Source organism: Ornithodoros turicata, chromosome 1 (genome assembly GCF_037126465.1).
Source record: "Ornithodoros turicata isolate Travis chromosome 1, ASM3712646v1, whole genome shotgun sequence".
NCBI lineage: Eukaryota > Metazoa > Arthropoda > Arachnida > Ixodida > Argasidae > Ornithodoros > Ornithodoros turicata.
In genome coordinates this window covers 142,972,575-142,986,685 of record NC_088201.1, presented here as the reverse complement: position 1 = coordinate 142,986,685, position 14,111 = coordinate 142,972,575, and positions in this window count along the sequence as shown.

Genomic DNA, 14,111 nt, shown 5'->3' with positions numbered 1-14,111 from the left:
ATTTATACAAATTAGAAGCGTATGTGTATGGCTCAAGATGAAAGTTTCGATGAAGGCTAAAGCATAAAAAGTTCAAGATCAAGGTAGAACGGCAACAGAAGGTGGTTTTGTGACAAATTTACAAATAGTGTCACGTCAGGAAACGTGTCACATGACTCTATAAGAAACAAAAAAGAAGGACAAGGAACGACGAAGCGAAAGTCAACGTGGACGAAGGGCGGAGCGTAATGGAAACGGAAATAAAGAATGTAGCAACCTGAAGCTTATCCGAGTTTGTGTCAAGTCACGTGATTTCCTAGTTTTGCAAACAAATTCCTCTTCTGCCAAAGAAATCCTTTTATTGCCCCACTCGTGAAGAAAAATAAAAAAGGGGAAGAAAAAGAGGACACACAATATATGCTTTTGTATTTCATTGTTGCTTCCTCGCGTCTATCGCCATATTCAAATCTTGCTTGCTCAATAATGCTTATTCTGTGCTGTGAAATGAGGGTCAACGTATTTCCAAGCAATAAGCTGAAGGTCCCCGGAAGAAGTATCCCCTGTGGAGAGGTTACCCAGAGTTTCCCCAAAATAGTTCACAACTACCGTCTAAGGATTCATTTGCTGTCGCATTTACATGGTGATACTCACACAAGTCTGCTTTAATTCATCAAGAAGCAATAGGAATACCGCCGAAAAAGCGTGTAAAGCTGACGACAATGAATCTGCAAATGCGGCATTGGAATCTTTGTATGCAATAAACACCGGGAGAGAAGAGCATGGAGCAATTTCTTCGCGGCATTGGACGGACGATATGGTTAACGTCAGCCGGACACATGTGGATCATGAAGTGCGTGCATAACTATAGAATTGCAGACAAAAATAAAGAAATATAATGGGCGACATTTCCTTCTGCTCGCCTCACCATTGTTTCGTGTGACAATGATATCCTTTATTCACTCTTGTAACTTACTCTATTCCACCCGCAGTTGTAGGTATCTAGTTGAATTTTAAATACTTTCTTTGGTATTATCAAATCAAAGTCGGTGCATTGTTTTGCGCTATAATCCTTCCTGTTGAACGTTGACATTTTTTTCCAGAACATTTTTTCGGGGACATTTTTGAGCATAATAAACATCTGAGCATAATAAATAATAAACTTTACTTCGGTGTCTCTTCTATGCCTTTGTGCAAATTCAAACACAACGAATGTTTTTCCTTTTGGACGCAGGAGAACGCTGGAATACACACACACTGTGCACATGACGTTACACGAGAGGATTTCTTTTCTGTGGGGTCTTTTAGTGCACACTGCTTCTCGCCTATTCTAATTGAAGTGTGCGTGAACAATAAAAAAATCGATCAAACGACCGCTGCCGTTTCGATCAAACGGCGTTCGATCAAGCGACCTTCCACCAAACGGCGTCCAATCAAATGTCCCGGAACCTGAAAACACCGCAGATGATTTTGTATCGACGCACCTTTTGTTTTCGCTGCTGCTAAATTATCGAAATAAATAAGGTACTCTCTCTAAATGGCGGGATTAAGCTTTAGATCTTTTCACCAAACACTTTTCGAACGAACGCGTCGGTCTTTCGATTCGACCAAGTGGCGTTCGATCAAACGTCTTCAATCAAACAGCGTTCGACCAAATTGGCGGACCACGCGCTAGCCGTGTTAGCCACCACGTGCCGATTTCTGATTGTCGCTAAAATGTAGTTCCTGAAGGTGTTCTTTCATGGGGTAGACGCTCGGAGACCATCGCATGCGAAATTCATAAGTTAATTTTTATTCAATTGGAGAGAGTATGCAAATGAACGTTACACGGCAGATCTTGTAGTCTGTGCGTCACTAATAGCAACCCAAAAGAAATTATTTCGCCAGCATGAACCGTTTTCGAGTCGTTCAGCCGGGAGATCTTAGTGAGGAGCACGGTGTAAGTCAAAAGCAGCAAGACGATACACAAGTCGTACAGAGTGCGAACCAAGGAAGAAACCGCAGACACATTTGTCCCACAAAGCTGTATTCCCTTCAAGAACCCCTCTTTTCTTAGGAGATTAGCCGTACATTCTTGTCGATCCGAACAAATGCAACAAGGTCACGCGTATTGTTGGAACTACATGCCCCAGCGGGGTATTGCGCACTTCCTGAACAACGGTACTGGTTACGGCACCCAGCGCCTCTACCGCCATCTGGTGGCTGTCTAGACCCCGGCGCCATCTCGTGCCGAGAGTCGGCGAAACGGAGCGGCTGGTATCCCCTCTTAAGCATTTTAATCCCAAAGATTTACTAAATGACGAAATAGTCTTACGAAAATAAGGAAAGAACAAAATGTCCTAACAAGTAACACCATCAATGGCTAAATACGAGGAGCTCATTGAGGCATCTCCGTTCCATCCGAGAGCCAGGCAGGGAACTGAAAAATGACGCTTTGTTCCTCCTGAATAAAGCCACGCACCTGACCCCCTAGCGGTCACTTTTCAAACTAATTTAATCGCAAAAATTATTAAGAATCATGCCAGCCCTACTCCCATTCAGGTCAAGGGCGTGACAGCACTATCGTAATCATCAAGATGCTGCTTCAACAAGAATGTTTCTTGTCAAAAAGAAAAAATACTGAACTAGATGCATCAACAAAAGGAAAGCATGCATGCATCATAAGACAGAGCAGGTCTAGGCATGTCAGGATATTGTACTGTCACACGACGAAAAGTCGCACATTTGCCAGACAACAAGCGAATGCAAGCACAGAGAAACACTTGAGCAAAGTGGAAAACACACTCTCCAGGATCGGTAAACACCATATCGGTAAACAACTATCGGTAAACACACACTCAACTTATTCAAAAACAGTCCTAATCGCAAATCCGCCCAGGAAAATGAGCACCATCGACCAATGAGAACTAATTACCTCCCAATTTCTGATTTCTACTAACAGTCAACTACGACACTTGAAACATAGAGCCACTGCATGATGTCATCACATCCTGTCTGAAGACGGGAAGAGCAGAGCTAGGCAGTGGCAAAGACTAACCCTCCTATTATTTATTGAATCGCAAGATTACTTCCTCTGTCCTACTCTTAATGGTATTCACTCATACATTTAAAAAAAAAACAATGCATGACATCTGATCTTAGCCATTAAGCATTTTCACGCCAAGGACTTATCAGAAAACACTCTGGCTACTTTCAGTCAAAGGAATCACAACAGCAGTAAAATCCTCGCTCATTATGAGAACTGCTACCACTGCTCTCTAAAATAATAATTGAGACCATGGAACACTCAGCATGTAATGCCAGGCTTATGTAATGGATGGCACACAATCTCTTCTATGCTCATATACTCATTGTTTGAGGCTACACCTGCAAGACTGCGTGCAAAAAGGTGCAAAAGCCTGGAGCAAAGTTCCATTCGCGCTCCACGGAGGACTAGACAGAACGCTGTTATAGGAACAGATATATGATGTGATTGCGTTCCTACTATATTAATCATTTTCACTCTTGAGTTGCAGTTTAGCAAAACTATCACAAAATGCCGGTACTACTCTTAATAAGCTCAACTATAATTTTAGGAGCCTTAATATTCTACTCATTATGGAAAGTGCTCTACTTGGATTACTATCAATCAAGCGCTCCAAGTTCTTCTCACGTCCCATTTCAGGCTACTGCATCCTGTCTTGCAGTGAAGCAGACTCACATCAAAAATAATTAATTTACACTCAGGGTGGCGTGCTTCATAGGAATTTCTGCCCGGCGCTTGCATACCAGCATTTCTGCTCAAATGCCCATACCTGCAAACAGCTTACTTTATCAACATACCGAGCACCCATCAACATCTAACAAACAAACACAGACAAACAAACCCACTTCTAATAATAGAACACTATTCAGCTTTATAAAGTGGCTTTCTTCTGCGTAAAAAGAGAGAAAGAAGGAAAGAGCAGTGAAGAATTTCACGCACTTGTGCTCGAATTGCTATGACTTCAAAAACAGAAGCACACACTGATAAACTGAGGCAAACATACTCATTTCTGCTATCAGAAAATTATTGCATAATGCAACCTACACAATTGCATTGTCTCTGCATAAAGAAAGCACAGAACAAGGATACACATATTCCCTTAAGCGAATAGAGAAGATCACTTCTATTCTGACAGCATAATAGGATATATGCTGAATTTTTACGGGTGAAAATTGCTATAAGAAAGGCACCCCTAATCAAGTCTAGGCATATGACATTGCATACAAAACACTGCTCATTGGAGAACAGGCTCAAGCCTGCGGCAGAAAATCATTCAGCATACACAAGTGCATTTTTCTTATGTATATATCAATCACCTTCATCTCTGTCTGTCTGAGAAGTGTTTCTCATATGCAGACGACACCAATATTTTTGTTGAGGACCCCACTATTGCAGGGCTGTGCGTGAAGGCTAATAACGTTCTAAGTTTTCTGCATGGTTGACAGCTAAGAAAGTTGTTCCTAACATAGATAAGACTTCACTGTAATCTTTCGCCCACGCCAAAAATTACTTGACCTAGCCAATACACATTGCATTTTTGTGGGCGTTCCCGGTCAAGAACGACATCCGTGAAATTCTTGGGGGTTATCTTGGATGAACATTTATCGTGGGCTAACCATATTGAGTTTGTGCATTCCAAGGTCACCAGCGGGCTCTACGCTCTTTCAAGAATTCGATACCTGGTCCCCATCACTTGTCTCCTAATGGTTTTCCATGCTCTAGTCCAATCGCATATTTCTTATGCCCTGGAAGTTTATGGGCTCACTTATTCATCCAGCCTGCCGCCTCTACTCCACGCTCAGAAGAGAGCAATGCGCATAATGATGTTCGCACATCCTTGCGATAGTATCTCATCTGCATTCCACTGTCTGTCTATCCAGAGCATATACAAATTACTGAAATACAAAGTTGCCATCCTAATCTACAGATAATGCAACAGCATGATCTCAGATCATCTTATTTCAATCACACATGTACAAAAACCTTATTCGCTGCAGTGCGAACCTGGTATGCTGCAGGAATCTCAACCTCGAACGAATTACGAGATTTATTCAATGAGTTATTTCGGATCCAATGTCTGGAATTCATTGTCGTCTCATATACGGTCCCTAACATCTTTTCCCCACTTTCAGTATCAGTTACGCAGTTTCCTACATTCCCAGCATAATGCCCAATCATCACTGTAGATGTAACCATGTGATGAATTAAACAATAACATATGATGTTTTGGTTACAATTGTTTTTCTCAAAAACTGTATAAGGCTGCAATGCTCGTAAGGCTACTCAATAAGTTACCAGCCTGTTTATTGTCGGGTAACTCCACGTGTGTTCCTTAGTTCTTTAGTAACTTATGAGTGTGTTAGTTGTCAGGTAACTCTCCATGTATTTTGATTTTACTTTTTTTGAAATCTTATATCGATCTAACAATATCTTAATCACAACTAAACTGTATCTTTTAGCTGTTAATTCTTGAACTGTGTTGGGACTGTACTACAGGGCTTGCCCTCATAGTCCCGCTTTGTGTACATTTTTGCAACACAGACTAAATAAAGATTACCAAAAGATTACCGTTTATCTGTTTCGCGGAAACTAAACATGGATCGCTATTTCCTGCTTGGAAAACGGCGCGCAAATTCTCTTAAGTGAGCAGAGCAAATAACTTCTACTTGGACCACACTCTGAATTTCTACCAAAAAACTAACAGGGCAATGGACACATGCATGCGACAGCGAAACAATAGACATGCGGAGCAGATCCATGGATATCGCCAGCAGCTCAGGAATGCACAAGGAGACGTCCTTTATAGAGAGCTGACATAGAGCTGACATTTTAATTTTCGATGACTCGCACAAAGTAATGAATTCTTGAAAATGAGAAAATCAATTTAAAAAAAAAGAACAGCAAAATACACTGCCGTTCTTGTTGTTTTCATTCCCTACGTATAGTGTTAACATGACGAGAGTGCGACTTTGTTGGCGTCTCTTATAAAAATACGACATCCAGCAGATGATTACCCTTGCAATAAATCTTTTATTCCAGTGCCATGAGAATGTATTCAGAAAGGCTTCGAGTGTGTGAGGTGAGCCCAAGGCGTGTAGAGGGACCTCAAAGCGCACTGCTCTGTTGGGTACTGAAGCTTGGAGTGAATGATGCTGGAATGATTGCTTTGTATTATTTTATTTGAGTGATTTGCGACTCACCTATTTAGTAAAGAGTCGTAAGCTTATGAACATTTGCAAACTGGTTTGGTTTTAACATTATGAGAGGTACAGCGTGTAGCGAATGATGTTCTCATGTACACATTCTATTCAATAGTATTCATGCAAAGTATATGGGTGCAAGCGTATCAAAGTAAAATGAAATGAATCCCCTTCTGTATGATAACTGCTGCGCAAAAGCATGGCACCGTTTTTTCTTGGATGTATAGCCAACATGCATTCCTGAGTTGCTGCCTTTCCTTTTTGGTTTGCGACGGTCGACTGGCAATATCGTATTAAATCCGGAACAAGGCATATTGTTTTGCATTCGTATATATACGTCTGTATCGTGTTTCGATGATGGTTGGACAATTACTGACATGGAGAATAATATGGATTTATGTGGTTGTGAATAGACTTTGGTTTTACACTTGTTGTGGCTACAAAATATGACAGTGTGTACGTGCACGTTTTTGCAGCTGGTGCCCCACTTGATAGGTAACTTCGTTGTGTTTGCCTTTTCGCGTGACACGAGTGATAAATTAATGTACTATTGTATGACATATTGGTTTAAAAAATAAGTCCAGAAAAATTGATCCAGAGGAGAGGAAGAAGTACGTTGTGTTGCCGTACACTCATGGGTTCACACACAGAGTTAAGAAAGTGGCTAGTAAATATGGAGTGTCGGTTCTCTGCTCAGCGCCATTTAGGCTGAAAGGATTGTGTAAAATTGTGAACGGCCGGGGGGCAGCGGGTGAAAAGGGTTCTAGTTGTGGAGTCAAGCACAGGGACGTGTTTTTGCAATGTGTGATGAATGTGGTGTACCGCATCCCGCTCACATGTGGTAAGGCATATGTTGGGCAAACTGGGCGTTGCGTTAACGCGAGGTTAAGAGAACATTGTTATGCCTATTCAAAGACTCCTATCTGCGGCCACCTCGCTGCCCGCTGCAGCATCTGCAAATGCAAACCGTTGTTTGGTGACACGACCATTTTGGATAGTGCAAGAGATAGGTTAAAGAGGGAAGTGATAGAAGCTTATCATATCTGGCGACTCGGTAGCGAGCGGTGTGTGAGTCAGCCTTCCGTGGCACTGAGCGGGAGGGAGCTAGATATGTTGCACGCGTTTTGGTCTAGCTAAGAGATAGTCGGGTGGGCGTGCCCACCAGGTTGAGCTGTGGTTGCCCCGGCGCTAGTGTGTGTTCTTTTCTTTTTTTTTCTTCATTGCATTAAAGTTGTTAGTGGCGCACGTTACTGTTTTGTCTACCTCTGTACGGTTTGTAACACTTTGCAGCGTTTTTTGCTACTTGCTAAAAAATAAGGGTTATCGCGTGTGCACTGCAACCTGTCAGATGGGCTGAGTGTTTTTAATGGAATTGCCTCGCGAAACTGGTGAAGTCCTTGTTTTGGGCAGGCCATTTTATGAGCTCTTGACGTCGGTCCTGTTGCGCTGCATTTGATATGCTTTCCTGAAGTGGTGTGCTTTGTTCATATCGTGTGGTTTACTCGTTTAGCTCCAATTCTATCAGTAGAAGTGAATAGGAGTGTTTATTTGTTTGTTTGTTCGCTAGTATGTGTCTGTCACGCACGTAGCGGTGTTCAAGCTTAGTTTTCTTGGTAAAAAATTCAGACTTTATCGTATTATGCTGTCCGCGTAGAAGTGACTTCCCCTGCTCGCTTAAGAGAATTTTTGTGTCCTTGTTCTGTGCTTTCTTTACGCAGGGACAATGCGATTCTGTATGTAGCATTATGCAATAATTATTCGATAACACAAATGGGTGTCTTTCCCTCAGTTTATTAGCGAGTGGTTCGGTGTTTCCAGTTATATCTATTCGAGTAAAAGTGCGTGTACTTTTTCACTGCTCTTTTCATCTTTCACTGCTTTTACGCAGAAGAAAGCCGTTTGGTAAAGATGAATAGTATTCAATCATGAGAAGTGGGTTTGTTTGTTTGTTTGCTAGATGTTGCTGAGCAACTATATTGACTTTCCTCGATATGTTGATGTCAGCGGTGCTTAATTTTGCAGTTATGGGTATTTGAGTTGAAATGCTGGTATATGAGCACGAAGTAGAAATTCCAATAAAGCACGTCTCGTTGTGCATTCCTGAGCTGCTGTGTTTTTTTTTCTGATTTGTGACGTCAACTGGTCAGAGAGCAGTCAACAGAGCAGTCAGAGCAGTCAACAGAGAGCGGTCAACAGAGCAGATTACATCTGCTCTATGTTTCTATTGTTTCGCTATTGAGTGCTTCTGTCCATTGACCTGTTGGTTTCTTGGTCGAAATTCAGAGTGTAGTTCGAGCAGAAGTTATTTGCTCTGCTCACTTAAGAGAATTTGAGCACCGTTTTCCAAGCAGGAAATAGCGATCCGCGTTTAGTTTACGCGAAACAGATAAATGCACTTATGTATGCTCAATGATTTTCTGTCGCAGACTTAAGCCTATTTGCCTGATGAGCAGTGTTTTGTATGCAATGTCGTATGTCTGGGCTTGATTAGCAGTGCGTTTCTTATAGCAATTTTCGCACGTAAAAATTCAGCGTATATTGTACAATGCTGTCAGAATAGAAGTGATCTTCTCTGTTCGCTTAAAGGAATTTGTGTACCCTTGTTCTGTGGTTTTTTACGCAGAGACAATGCAATTGTGTAGGTTGCATTATGCAATAATTTTCTGAAGCAGAAGGGAGTGTGTTTGTTTCCGTTTATCAGCGTGTGCTTTTGCTTTTGAAGTCATAGCAATTGAAGCACAAGTGCGTGCAATTCTTTGCTGCTCTTTCCTTCTTTGACTGCTTTTACGCAGAAGAAAGCCGCTTTGTCAAGCTGAATAAGTGTTCTATCATGAGAAGTGGGTTTGTTTGTTTGTTGGGTGTTGATGGGTGCTCCATATGTTGATAAAGTAAGCTGTTTGCAGGTATGGAGATTTGAACAGAACTGCTGGTATCCTAGCACAGGGCAGAAATTCCCATGAAGCACACCACCCTGAGTATAAATTAATTATTTTTTATGTGAGTTTGCTTCACTGCAAGACAGGATGTGGTAGCTTGAAATGGGAAGTGAGAAGAACTTGGAGCGCTTGATTGACAGTAATCTAAGTAATAGCGCTATTATAGAGCAGTTTCTATAATGAGTAGAATATTAAGGCTCCTAAAATTATACCCTGCTGGAAATAAAGGGCATGATCTCAATGAATTCTCCCGCAGTTCCAATGAGATTCAATGTGAAATCAGACGACCAATTCATTCAAAGTGCATAAGAGGAGTATTTCTCATTGAGAGAATTGGGAGTTTTGCAGGGGAGCGGCCTTTGCGACAACGTGTTCTACCATGTTGTGTGGCGAAGGCTGCGCAGAGGGAATAAAGAACCAATTCAAGGAATTAGTCTAATGAGTATCAATGAGAAACGCTGACTTCCAATTGATTTGATGAGATACTCCACCAATACAAGGAATGCGAAGCCAATTGAATGAATTGGCCCAATGTGAACGAATGAGACACGATCATTCCCAACTGAAGGAATGAGATGCTACCTTTTCGGCGCCGTAGCACGTTTCCCCATCCGCGCTCCAAAATAGTTCGCGTGATTTCAAATGTTTTTGAAAATTCCCTCAAAGGTACAGGATCCGTGGTATAACCTACTGTTGCGCCTCCCGCTTGAAGCTATTGTGTTGCAATTCATGCAATATTGCACTGCACAGAAGTGGAAGCGTCCGCCAGTCGCCAGCGGAATAGTCACTCTCTTATGAATCGTCGAAGTGTGAGGATGGCGGTCGCGCATCTGCATCAATTCGCCCTTTATCTTTGTGAGTTTTTGCCGTTTTAAGGTACGAAGTTGACGTGTAAGGCGTTCCTGTTCTTTGTATGCCTTTACCCCTGCAGGCATTATGAGCGCTGACAGAAAGATAGCAAGGTGAAGTGGAGTGTTTTAGTGACTGTTACCAACCGCGCTGTGTGAAACGGTATGTAATATGCGTTGTTGCCTTCTGGCATTATAGCAACGTCATTTGAAATGGTATTTGAAATATTATATGAAGTGTATCTGAAATGGTATTTCGTGCAGGTTGAGCCTGTACGAGGCGGCAGGCAAGGGAGTCTTTGTCGCGATGTGGCTATCACCACGTCGTGGGAACGCAGTCTCGCCCAAGTTGGAGATGTGTTAATTTTCGCTCAAGAACGGAAGGCTAGACCGTAAATCGTGAGGCAGCAGGTGTACAAGACAGTGAAGAACATGGTCGTCGAAGAACTCAGTGCTTTAAGAAATTTTTCGTCCTGGCGTTGTGCGCTGTTCATTGTTTGGACGTTGCGAGAACGAGCCTCCATGGATTACGGTAGTGTGTGTCGGTGATGAATGGTACGCCTTCAAAGACACGTCAGTGCTGAATTGAGTATTTGTTCCTGCTATTTATTGTTTCGTGTGATTTTTCAGTTCCATGAATACTCACACATGTGCAAGTCATTTGAAATAACTTTTCGTTTTTGTGTCTTGCAATTTGTCATATTTTCACACCTATTGTATTGTTATGTGAACAATAAATTTTCACGAAGAAACCACACAGAGTGTATTTCTTTTTGCAGCCACAACTTCTTTGATTCTTCAACGTAACTTTCATTAGGAGCAACGGTTTTGAATGTTACTACTCATTAAAAAAGTGCATTGGCAGGGAGAATATCAGGGTGACTTCAGTGGGAAATTCCTTAGGGCAGCACGTTGGCTCAATGGGACGCAGGACTGACCTCGAATGAGTTTGCATGGGTTCTACTCAATGTGTCTCGAATTGGGTCCCATTGATTTCTACAGAGAATTTTCATTGAGACCAATTAAAACACCAGTTGTGTCCAATATAATATTTGTTCCAAATCATCTATTGGGATTTGGAATTTCAGGTTTTTTTTAATGGTGTTTGTCTGAAAGACGTCCAATTGAATTCAATGAGTTTTTCGGGAAATCTTCAATGGGACCATTTCTAGCAGGGTAGTTGAGCTTATTAAGAGTAGTACAGGCATTTTGTGATAGTTTTGCTAAACTGCAACTCAAGAGTGAAAATGATTAATATAGTAGGAACGCAATCACATCATATATCTGCTCCTATAACAGCGTTCTGTCTAGTCCTCCGTGAGCGCGAATGGAACTTTGCTCCAGGCTTTCGCGCCTTTTTGCACGCAATCTTGCAGGTGTAGCCTCAGACAATGAGTATATGAGCATAGAAGAGATTGTGTGCCATCCATTACATAAGCCTGGCATTACATGTTGAGTGTTCCAGGGTCTCAATTATTATATTAAAGAACAATGTTAGCAGTTCACATAATGAGCAAGGATTTTACTGCTGTTGTGATTCTATTGGCTGAAAGTAGCCAGGATGTTTTCTGTTAAGTCTTTGGGGTGAAAATGTTTAATGGCTACGATCACATGTCATGCATTGTGTTTTTTATTTTAATGTAAGAGTGAATATCAGTAAGAGCAGGACAAAGGAAGTAATCTTGCGATTCAATAAATAATAGGGGGGTTTGTCTTTACCACTGCCTAACCCCGCACTACACGTCTTCAGACAGGATGTGATGACGTCATGCAGTGGCTCTATGTTTCAGGTGTCTGTAGCACTACGTTGGCCGTTAGTGGAGAAAAAGTGTAGCCCCAGAAACTGGGAGGTTTAGTTCTCACTGGTCGATGGTGTGCATTTTCCTGAACAGATTTACGATGAGGACTGGTTTTGAATAAGTTGAGTGTGTTTTCCACTTTGTTCAAGTGTTTCTCTGTGGTTGCTTTCCCTTGTTGTGTGACAAACATGTGATTTTTCCTGGCGTGACAGTGCTCGTTCAGTAATACCCTGACATGCCCAGACTTGTTCTGTCTTATCATGCAAGCATGCTTTCTTTTGTTGATGCATCTAGTTCAATATTTTTTTTCTTTTTGACAAGAAACATTCTCGTTGAAGCAGTATCTTGATGACGACGATATCTGCTGCCATGCCCTTGACCTCAATGGAGAGGAGAAAAAACATTAAGATTCAGCTCTCTGCCTGTCTCTCGCATGAAACGGACGTGATAACTTTAACCCCGCTTTGTTTGAGATTAGCAGTGACGTGACTTGTGCATGACGGGTGCAGGTTGTTCTTCCTGTACGTGCATCACCACCATTTTCTGTCTTCCGCAAAAGCTGCCTTGATCTCGAGAACAAGAGTAGGGCTGGCATGATTTTAATTATTTTGTCATGAAATTAATTCAAAAAGTGACAACTATGGGGTGCAGATGCATGACATTATAGAGTAGAAAAAAGCAGTACGATTCAGTTCTGTGCCGAGCTGTCACACGGAGCGGACGCATCGTTCTGTGCTCCTCGTGATCTTCAACTAAACTGCTTCTCTCCACTCTATTTCTATCTATTTTTTATGACCAAGAGTATCCGGAAACATGCAGAGTGGTGTGGACACCATTAGATGGTCCCCAATTAGTGTGGTGACTCCCTGGATGGTCCCAATAACTGTGGGGGGTCCTCATTAGTTCTAATTGCTAATTTAGTTGTGTCTACAGTCCCTGTGTGTTTCCGGATAGCCATGGTCAGTGCTTACTACTCATTATGGCCGCTGTAAGGCAGCTCCCAAGGTATGAGAAGGCATGTTTTGCTCAAACACTTTGCTTATCAAACTCTGATGCCCTTGCAGGAATGCAAAGTGTGACAGCAGTTTGCAGGAATCTCAAGTGCGATTGTGGGACGCTATAAAGTCTAGCTATAACGTCAGTCTCACAAAGTGTGTTTCCGGATAGTTGTGGTCAGTGCTTACTACTCTTATGTAGGGACCACTGTCAGTAATCAGAGTGTCGAACTGAACTGAAAACCGAAACCAGAAAAACCGGAAAAAGTTAAGTTAACCTGAAACCGGAAAAAGTGCTATTTTTAAGTGAACCGAACCGAACCATTATTGTGGCTGTCGTGCTGGCACTGAACTGGATGTGAACCGAAAAACGAGGACACGGTTACCGGTTCAAATAAAGGTTCGCAAACATTGCAGCGCTCTGCCGCTGTGTGCAAAATTCAGTGTATAACAACTTTTCTTTCGCAACTTTGGGAATGTTCGGCAACCTCTAGTGAGCAACAAAAAAGCCAGAAAGGTACACTTCTTGCTTCTCTTTGCAGAAGAGATCAGACAACATTAATGAAGAAGCGCACACTCTAGTCTATAGTTTCACTTTATCATCGGGATCCCATTCTGGCATCGTTGGTGCAGTAGTAGTTCTCCGTGCTACTTCTGTAAGTGACGTTTCATACACTGTGATGAGCCATGAGGGCACTGGTATTGTGAAGCAGGCAACACTTCCTTGAGCATACGAGACAAACAAACGAGGTGGACTGCGGAAAAACACTAACACTCTTGTCCGTTCCCCCCTCAAACTAAAGAAATATCCGCTTGAAGTACCCACCAGCCCACTTCTTTTGTTCTGTTCTTTGACAGCGCTTGTGTTGCTCCAATGCGCATCATAAGAGGTCAACGTATGCATAGTGTATTTTAATTTGCCTGTCGGTAGTGTAGGGCAGTGTGACGACGCTCAAGCGCTGTAGTTTCCCATATTGGGCGTCGCACACTTTCGCCAAAAGTTTCAGTCGTCCAAAATATGAAAAACTTTTCTTGTCATGTCAAAACGGATCTACCCAAATGCGCTTTCAAGTGTCAACTATATTCAGCCCTGGCGTAGGAGACGAGGAAGATAATATTGTTACGAGGACGACGACGGTGTCGGCAGGGACGGGCGCGTGTCACGCACGGCCATTCTCATTCTGCTCATTAAACCATTGCCATCATCGCGCTGTGCTGCCCGTATCATTTGGTGGAGGTGCGGGCCATCCTCCTTCGCAAGCGCTCTTGTCGTGGCCATCGACGCCCCAGCCCCGACATTATGACGAGACGCCGCCGCCCAGAAGATGCCGA